Raw genomic sequence first — 8207 nt, forward strand, 5'->3', positions numbered from 1 at the left:
CAAAAATTTACTCTAAAATAACACAAAGGGGTACCACTTAGTGTTTTTTTGGGTGAAAAATGTGACCTCCTCAGATCTTCTTCAAACCCACACCGTGTGTCAGGGAGGTCCTGACAAAGAGAGTGGTGTGGTCATTTTTGCCCTACCACATCCCAAAGCTGAGATAAAGGGACATGTTGTGCTGCATAAAATGTATAACTGTAAATTTCATGATAGAATTCCTACTTCCAGTGAAGCTAGGTAAACACAAGAGTAGAAGGGTGTGATCAGAAAAGTCTAGTCCCTCCAATATATGCTACATTGCATCTGTATTTTGCTTTATTAGACATATAACAAGCTCATGAATTCAATTCCAATATACTCAATACCAATAAACCTATTGAGAGAAAATCCCAGTTACGTTAGTCCTCATATCTCAGCTTTGGGATGAGATAGGCTGAAAATAATCACACCCCTGTGTAAGTCAGGATGTGCTTAATCAACATCGTGAGTTTGGAAGAAATCTGAGACTGTCAAAAATTTACTCTAAAATAACACAAAGGGGTACCACTTAGTGTTTTTTTGGGTGAAAAATGTGACCTCCTCAGATCTTCTTCAAACCCACACCGTGTGTCAGGGAGGTCCTGACGAAGAGAGTGGTGTGGTCATTTTTGCCCTACCACATCCCAAAGCTGAGATAAAGGGACATGTTGTGCTGCATAAAATGTATAACTGTAAATTTCATGATAGGATTCCTACTTCCAGTGAAGCTAGGTAAACACATGAGTAGAAAGGTGTGATCAGAAAAGTCTAGTCCCTCCATTATATGCCATTATTGCAGCTGTATTTTGCTTTATTAAACGTATAACAAGCTCATAAATTAAATTCCAATATACTCAATACCAATAAACCTATTGAGAGAAAATCCCAGTTACGTTAGTCCTCATATCTCAGTTTTGGGATGAGATAGGCTGAAAATAATCACACCCCTGTGTAAGTCAGGATGTGCTTAATCAACATCGTGAGTTTGGAAGAAATCTGAGACAGTCAAAAATTTAGTCTAAAAAAACACAAAGGGGTACCCCTTAGTGTTTTTTTGGGTGAAAACTGTGACCTCGTCAGATCTTCTTCAAACCCACACCGTGTGTCAGGGCGGTCCTGAGGAAGAGAGTGGTGTGGTCATTTTTGCCCTACCACATCCCAAAGCTGAGATAAAGGGACATGTTGTGCTGCATAAAATGTATAACTGTAAATTTCATGATAGGATTCCTACTTCCAGTGAAGCTAGGTAAACACATGAGTAGAAGGGTGTGATCAGAAAAGTCTAGTCCCTCCATTATATGCTACATTGCATCTGTATTTTGCTTTATTAAACGTATAACAAGCTCATAAATTCAATTCCAATATACTCAATACCAATAAACCTATTGAGAGAAAATCCCAGTTACGTTAGTCCTCATATCTCAGCTTTGGGATGAGATAGGCTGAAAATAATCACACCCCTGTGTAAGTCGGGATGTGCTTAATCAACATCGTGAGTTTGGAAGAAATCTGAGACTGTCAAAAATTTACTCTAAAATAACACAAAGGGGTACCACTTAGTGTTTTTTTGGGTGAAAAATGTGACCTCCTCAGATCTTCTTCAAACCCACACCGTGTGTCAGGGAGGTCCTGAGGAAGAGAGTGGTGTGGTCATTTTTGCCCTACCATATCCCAAAGCTGAGATAAAGGGACATGTTGTGCTGCATAAAATGTATAACTGTAAATTTCATGATAGGATTCCTACTTCCAGTGAAGCTAGGTAAACACATGAGTAGAAGCGTGTGATCAGAAAAGTCTAGTCCCTCCAATATATGCTACATTGCATCTGTATTTTGCTTTATTAGACATATAACAAGCTCATAAATTCAATTCCAATATACTCAATACCAATAAACCTATCGAGAGAAAATCCCAGTTACGTTAGTCCTCATATCTCAGCTTTGGGATGAGATAGGCTGAAAATAATCACACCCCTGTGTAAGTCAGGATGTGCTTAATCAACATCGTGAGTTTGGAAGAAATCTGAGACAGTCAAAAATTTACTCTAAAATAACACAAAGGGGTACCACTTAGTGTTTTTTTGGGTGAAAAATGTGACCTCCTCAGATCTTCTTCAAACCCACACCGTGTGTCAGGGAGGTCCTGACGAAGAGAGTGGTGTGGTCACTTTTGCCCTACCACATCCCAAAGCTGACATATAGGGACATGTTGTGCTGCATAAAATGTATAACTGTAAATTTCATGATAGGATTCCTACTTCCAGTGAAGCTAGGTAAACACATGAGTAGAAGGGTGTGATCAGAAAAGTCTAGTCCCTCCATTATATGCCACATTGCAGCTGTATTTTACTTTATTAAACGTATAACAAGCTCATAAATTCAATTCCAATATACTCAATACCAATAAACCTATTGAGAGAAAATCCCAGTTACGTTAGTCCTCATATCTCAGCTTTGGGATGAGATAGGCTGAAAAGAAACACACCCCTGTGTAAGTCAGGATATGCTTAATCAACATCGTGAGTTTGGAAGAAATCTGAGACAGTCAAAAATTTAGTCTAAAAAAACACAAAGGGGTACCCCTTAGTGTTTTTTTGGGTGAAAAATGTGACCTCCTCAGATCTTCTTCAAACCCACACCGTGTGTCAGGGAGGTCCGGACAAAGAGAGTGGTGTGGTCATTTTTGCCCTACCACATCCCAAAGCTGAGATAAAGGGACATGTTGTGCTGCATAAAATGTATAACTGTAAATTTCATGATAGGATTCCTACTTCCAGTGAAGCTAGGTAAACACATGAGTAGAAGGGTGTGATCAGAAAAGTCTAGTCCCTCCAATATATGCTACATTGCATCTGTATTTTGCTTTATTAGACATATAACAAGCTCATAAATTCAATTCCAATATACTCAATACCAATAAACCTATTGAGAGAAAATCCCAGTTACGTTAGTCCTCATATCTCAGCTTTGGGATGAGATAGGCTGAAAATAATCACACCCCTGTGTAAGTCAGGATGTGCTTAATCAACATCGTGAGTTTGGAAGAAATCTGAGACAGTCAAAAATTTACTCTGAAATAACACAAACACTTAGTGTTTTTTTGGGTGAAAAATGTGACCTCCTCAGATCTTTTTCAAACCCACACCGTGTGTCAGGGAGGTCCTGACAAAGAGAGTGGTGTGGTCACTTTTGCCCTACCACATCCCAAAGATGACATATAGGGACATGTTGTGCTGCATAAAATGTATAACTGTAAATTTCATGATAGGATTCCTACTTCCAGTGAAGCTAGGTAAACACATGAGTAGAAGGGTGTGATCAGAAAAGTCTAGTCCCTCCATTATATGCCACATTGCAGCTGTATTTTGCTTTATTAAACGTATAACAAGCTCATAAATTCAATTCCAATATACTCAATACAAATAAACCTATTGAGAGAAAATCCCAGTTACGTTAGTCCTCATATCTCAGCTTTGGGATGAGATAGGCTGAAAAGAATCACACCCCTGTGTAAGTCAGGATATGCTTAATCAACATCGTGAGTTTGGAAGAAATCTGAGACGGTCAAAAATTTAGTCTAAAAAAACACAAAGGGGTACCCCTTAGTGTTTTTTTGGGTGAAAAATGTGACCTCCTCAGATCTTCTTCAAACCCACACCGTGTGTCAGGGAGGTCCTGACAAAGAGAGTGGTGTGGTCATTTTTGCCCTACCACATCCCAAAGCTGAGATAAAGGGACATGTTGTGCTGCATAAAATGTATAACTGTAAATTTCATGATAGGATTCCTACTTCCAGTGAAGCTAGGTAAACACATGAGTAGAAGGGTGTGATCAGAAAAGTCTAGTCCCTCTATTATATGCCATTATTGCAGCTGTATTTTGCTTTATTAAACGTATAACAAGCTCATAAATTAAATTCCAATATACTCAATACCAATAAACCTATTGAGAGAAAATCCCAGTTACGTTAGTCCTCATATCTCAGTTTTGGGATGAGATAGGCTGAAAATAATCACACCCCTGTGTAAGTCAGGATGTGCTTAATCAACATCGTGAGTTTGGAAGAAATCTGAGACAGTCAAAAATTTAGTCTAAAAAAACACAAAGGGGTACCCCTTAGTGTTTTTTTGGGTGAAAACTGTGACCTCGTCAGATCTTCTTCAAACCCACACCGTGTGTCAGGGAGGTCCTGAGGAAGAGAGTGGTGTGGTCATTTTTGCCCTACCACATCCCAAAGCTGAGATAAAGGGACATGTTGTGCTGCATAAAATGTATAACTGTAAATTTCATGATAGGATTCCTACTTCCAGTGAAGCTAGGTAAACACATGAGTAGAAGGGTGTGATCAGAAAAGTCTAGTCCCTCCATTATATGCTACATTGCATCTGTATTTTGCTTTATTAAACGTATAACAAGCTCATAAATTCAATTCCAATATACTCAATACCAATAAACCTATTGAGAGAAAATCCCAGTTACGTTAGTCCTCATATCTCAGCTTTGGGATGAGATAGGCTGAAAATAATCACACCCCTGTGTAAGTCAGGATGTGCTTAATCAACATCGTGAGTTTGGAAGAAATCTGAGACTGTCAAAAATTTACTCTAAAATAACACAAAGGGGTACCACTTAGTGTTTTTTTGGGTGAAAAATGTGACCTCCTCAGATCTTCTTCAAACCCACACCGTGTGTCAGGGAGGTCCTGAGGAAGAGAGTGGTGTGGTCATTTTTGCCCTACCATATCCCAAAGCTGAGATAAAGGGACATGTTGTGCTGCATAAAATGTATAACTGTAAATTTCATGATAGGATTCCTACTTCCAGTGAAGCTAGGTAAACACATGAGTAGAAGGGTGTGATCAGAAAAGTCTAGTCCCTCCATTATATGCTACATTGCATCTGTATTTTGCTTTATTAGACGTATAACAAGCTCATAAATTCAATTCCAATATACTCAATACCAATAAACCTATTGAGAGAAAATCCCAGTTACGTTAGTCCTCATATCTCAGCTTTGGGATGAGATAGTCTGAAAATAATCACACCACTGTGTAAGTCAGGATGTGCTTAATCAACATCGTGAGTTTGGAAGAAATCTGAGACAGTCAAAAATTTAGTCTAAAAAAACACAAAGGGGTACCCCTTAGTGATTTTTTGGGTGAAAAATGTGACCTCCTCAGATCTTCTTCAAACCCACACCGTGTGTCAGGGAGGTCCTGACAAAGACAGTGGTGTGGTCATTTTTGCCCTACCACATCCCAAAGCTGAGATAAAGGGACATGTTGTGCTGCATAAAATGTATAACTGTAAATTTCATGATAGGATTCCTACTTCCAGTGAAGCTAGGTAAACACATGAGTAGAAGGGTGTGATCAGAAAAGTCTAGTCCCTCCAATATATGCTACATTGCATCTGTATTTTGCTTTATTAGACATATAACAAGCTCATAAATTCAATTCCAATATACTCAATACCAATAAACCTATTGAGAGAAAATCCCAGTTACGTTAGTCCTCATATCTCAGCTTTGGGATGAGATAGGCTGAAAATAATCACACCCCTGTGTAAGTCAGGATGTGCTTAATCAACATCGTGAGTTTGGAAGAAATCTGAGACAGTCAAAAATTTACTCTAAAATAACACAAAGGGGTACCACTTAGTGTTTTTTTGGGTGAAAAATGTGACCTCCTCAGATCTTCTTCAAACCCACACCGTGTGTCAGGGAGGTCCTGACGAAGAGAGTGGTGTGGTCACTTTTGCCCTACCACATCCCAAAGCTGACATATAGGGACATGTTGTGCTGCATAAAATGTATAACTGTAAATTTCATGATAGGATTCCTACTTCCAGTGAAGCTAGGTAAACACATGAGTAGAAGGGTGTGATCAGAAAAGTCTAGTCCCTCCATTATATGCCACATTGCAGCTGTATTTTACTTTATTAAACGTATAACAAGCTCATAAATTCAATTCCAATATACTCAATACCAATAAACCTATTGAGAGAAAATCCCAGTTACGTTAGTCCTCATATCTCAGCTTTGGGATGAGATAGGCTGAAAAGAATCACACCCCTGTGTAAGTCAGGATATGCTTAATCAACATCGTGAGTTTGGAAGAAATCTGAGACAGTCAAAAATTTAGTCTAAAAAAACACAAAGGGGTACCCCTTAGTGTTTTTTTGGGTGAAAAATGTGACCTCCTCAGATCTTCTTCAAACCCACACCGTGTGTCAGGGAGGTCCGGACAAAGAGAGTGGTGTGGTCATTTTTGCCCTACCACATCCCAAAGCTGAGATAAAGGGACATGTTGTGCTGCATAAAATGTATAACTGTAAATTTCATGATAGGATTCCTACTTCCAGTGAAGCTAGGTAAACACATGAGTAGAAGGGTGTGATCAGAAAAGTCTAGTCCCTCCAATATATGCTACATTGCATCTGTATTTTGCTTTATTAGACATATAACAAGCTCATAAATTCAATTCCAATATACTCAATACCAATAAACCTATTGAGAGAAAATCCCAGTTACGTTAGTCCTCATATCTCAGCTTTGGGATGAGATAGGCTGAAAATAATCACACCCCTGTGTAAGTCAGGATGTGCTTAATCAACATCGTGAGTTTGGAAGAAATCTGAGACAGTCAAAAATTTACTCTGAAATAACACAAACACTTAGTGTTTTTTTGGGTGAAAAATGTGACCTCCTCAGATCTTTTTCAAACCCACACCGTGTGTCAGGGAGGTCCTGACAAAGAGAGTGGTGTGGTCACTTTTGCCCTACCACATCCCAAAGCTGACATATAGGGACATGTTGTGCTGCATAAAATGTATAACTTTAAATTTCATGATAGGATTCCTACTTCCAGTGAAGCTAGGTAAACACATGAGTAGAAGGGTGTGATCAGAAAAGTCTAGTCCCTCTATTATATGCCACATTGCAGCTGTATTTTGCTTTATTAAACGTATAACAAGCTCATAAATTCAATTCCAATATACTCAATACCAATAAACCTATTGAGAGAAAATCCCAGTTACGTTAGTCCTCATATCTCAGCTTTGGGATGAGATAGGCTGAAAATAATCACACCCCTGTGTAAGTCAGGATGTGCTTAATCAACATCGTGAGTTTGGAAGAAATCTGAGACTGTCAAAAATTTACTCTAAAATAACACAAAGGGGTACCACTTAGTGTTTTTTTGGGTGAAAAATGTGACCTCCTCAGATCTTCTTCAAACCCACACCGTGTGTCAGGGAGGTCCTGACGAAGAGAGTGGTGTGGTCATTTTTGCCCTACCACATCCCAAAGCTGAGATAAAGGGACATGTTGTGCTGCATAAATTGTATAACTGTAAATTTCATGATAGGATTCCTACTTCCAGTGAAGCTAGGTAAACACATGAGTAGAAAGGTGTGATCAGAAAAGTCTAGTCCCTCCATTATATGCCATTATTGCAGCTGTATTTTGCTTTATTAAACGTATAACAAGCTCATAAATTAAATTCCAATATACTCAATACCAATAAACCTATTGAGAGAAAATCCCAGTTACGTTAGTCCTCATATCTCAGTTTTGGGATGAGATAGGCTGAAAATAATCACACCCCTGTGTAAGTCAGGATGTGCTTAATCAACATCGTGAGTTTGGAAGAAATCTGAGACAGTCAAAAATTTAGTCTAAAAAAACACAAAGGGGTACCCCTTAGTGTTTTTTTGGGTGAAAACTGTGACCTCCTCAGATCTTCTTCAAACCCACACCGTGTGTCAGGGAGGTCCTGAGGAAGAGAGTGGTGTGGTCATTTTTGCCCTACCACATCCCAAAGCTGAGATAAAGGGACATGTTGTGCTGCATAAAATGTATAACTGTAAATTTCATGATAGGATTCCTACTTCCAGTGAAGCTAGGTAAACACATGAGTAGAAGGGTGTGATCAGAAAAGTCTAGTCCCTCCATTATATGCTACATTGCATCTGTATTTTGCTTTATTAAACGTATAACAAGCTCATAAATTCAATTTCAATATACACAATACCAATAAACCTATTGAGAGAAAATCCCAGTTACGTTAGTCCTCATATCTCAGCTTTGGGATGAGATAGGCTGAAAAGAATCACACCACTGTGTAAGTCAGGATGTGCTTAATCAACATCGTGAGTTTGGAAGAAATCTGAGACAGTCAAAAATTTA

Source organism: Hoplias malabaricus, chromosome 18, assembly GCF_029633855.1.
Source record: "Hoplias malabaricus isolate fHopMal1 chromosome 18, fHopMal1.hap1, whole genome shotgun sequence".
Classification (NCBI taxonomy): Eukaryota; Metazoa; Chordata; class Actinopteri; order Characiformes; family Erythrinidae; genus Hoplias; species Hoplias malabaricus.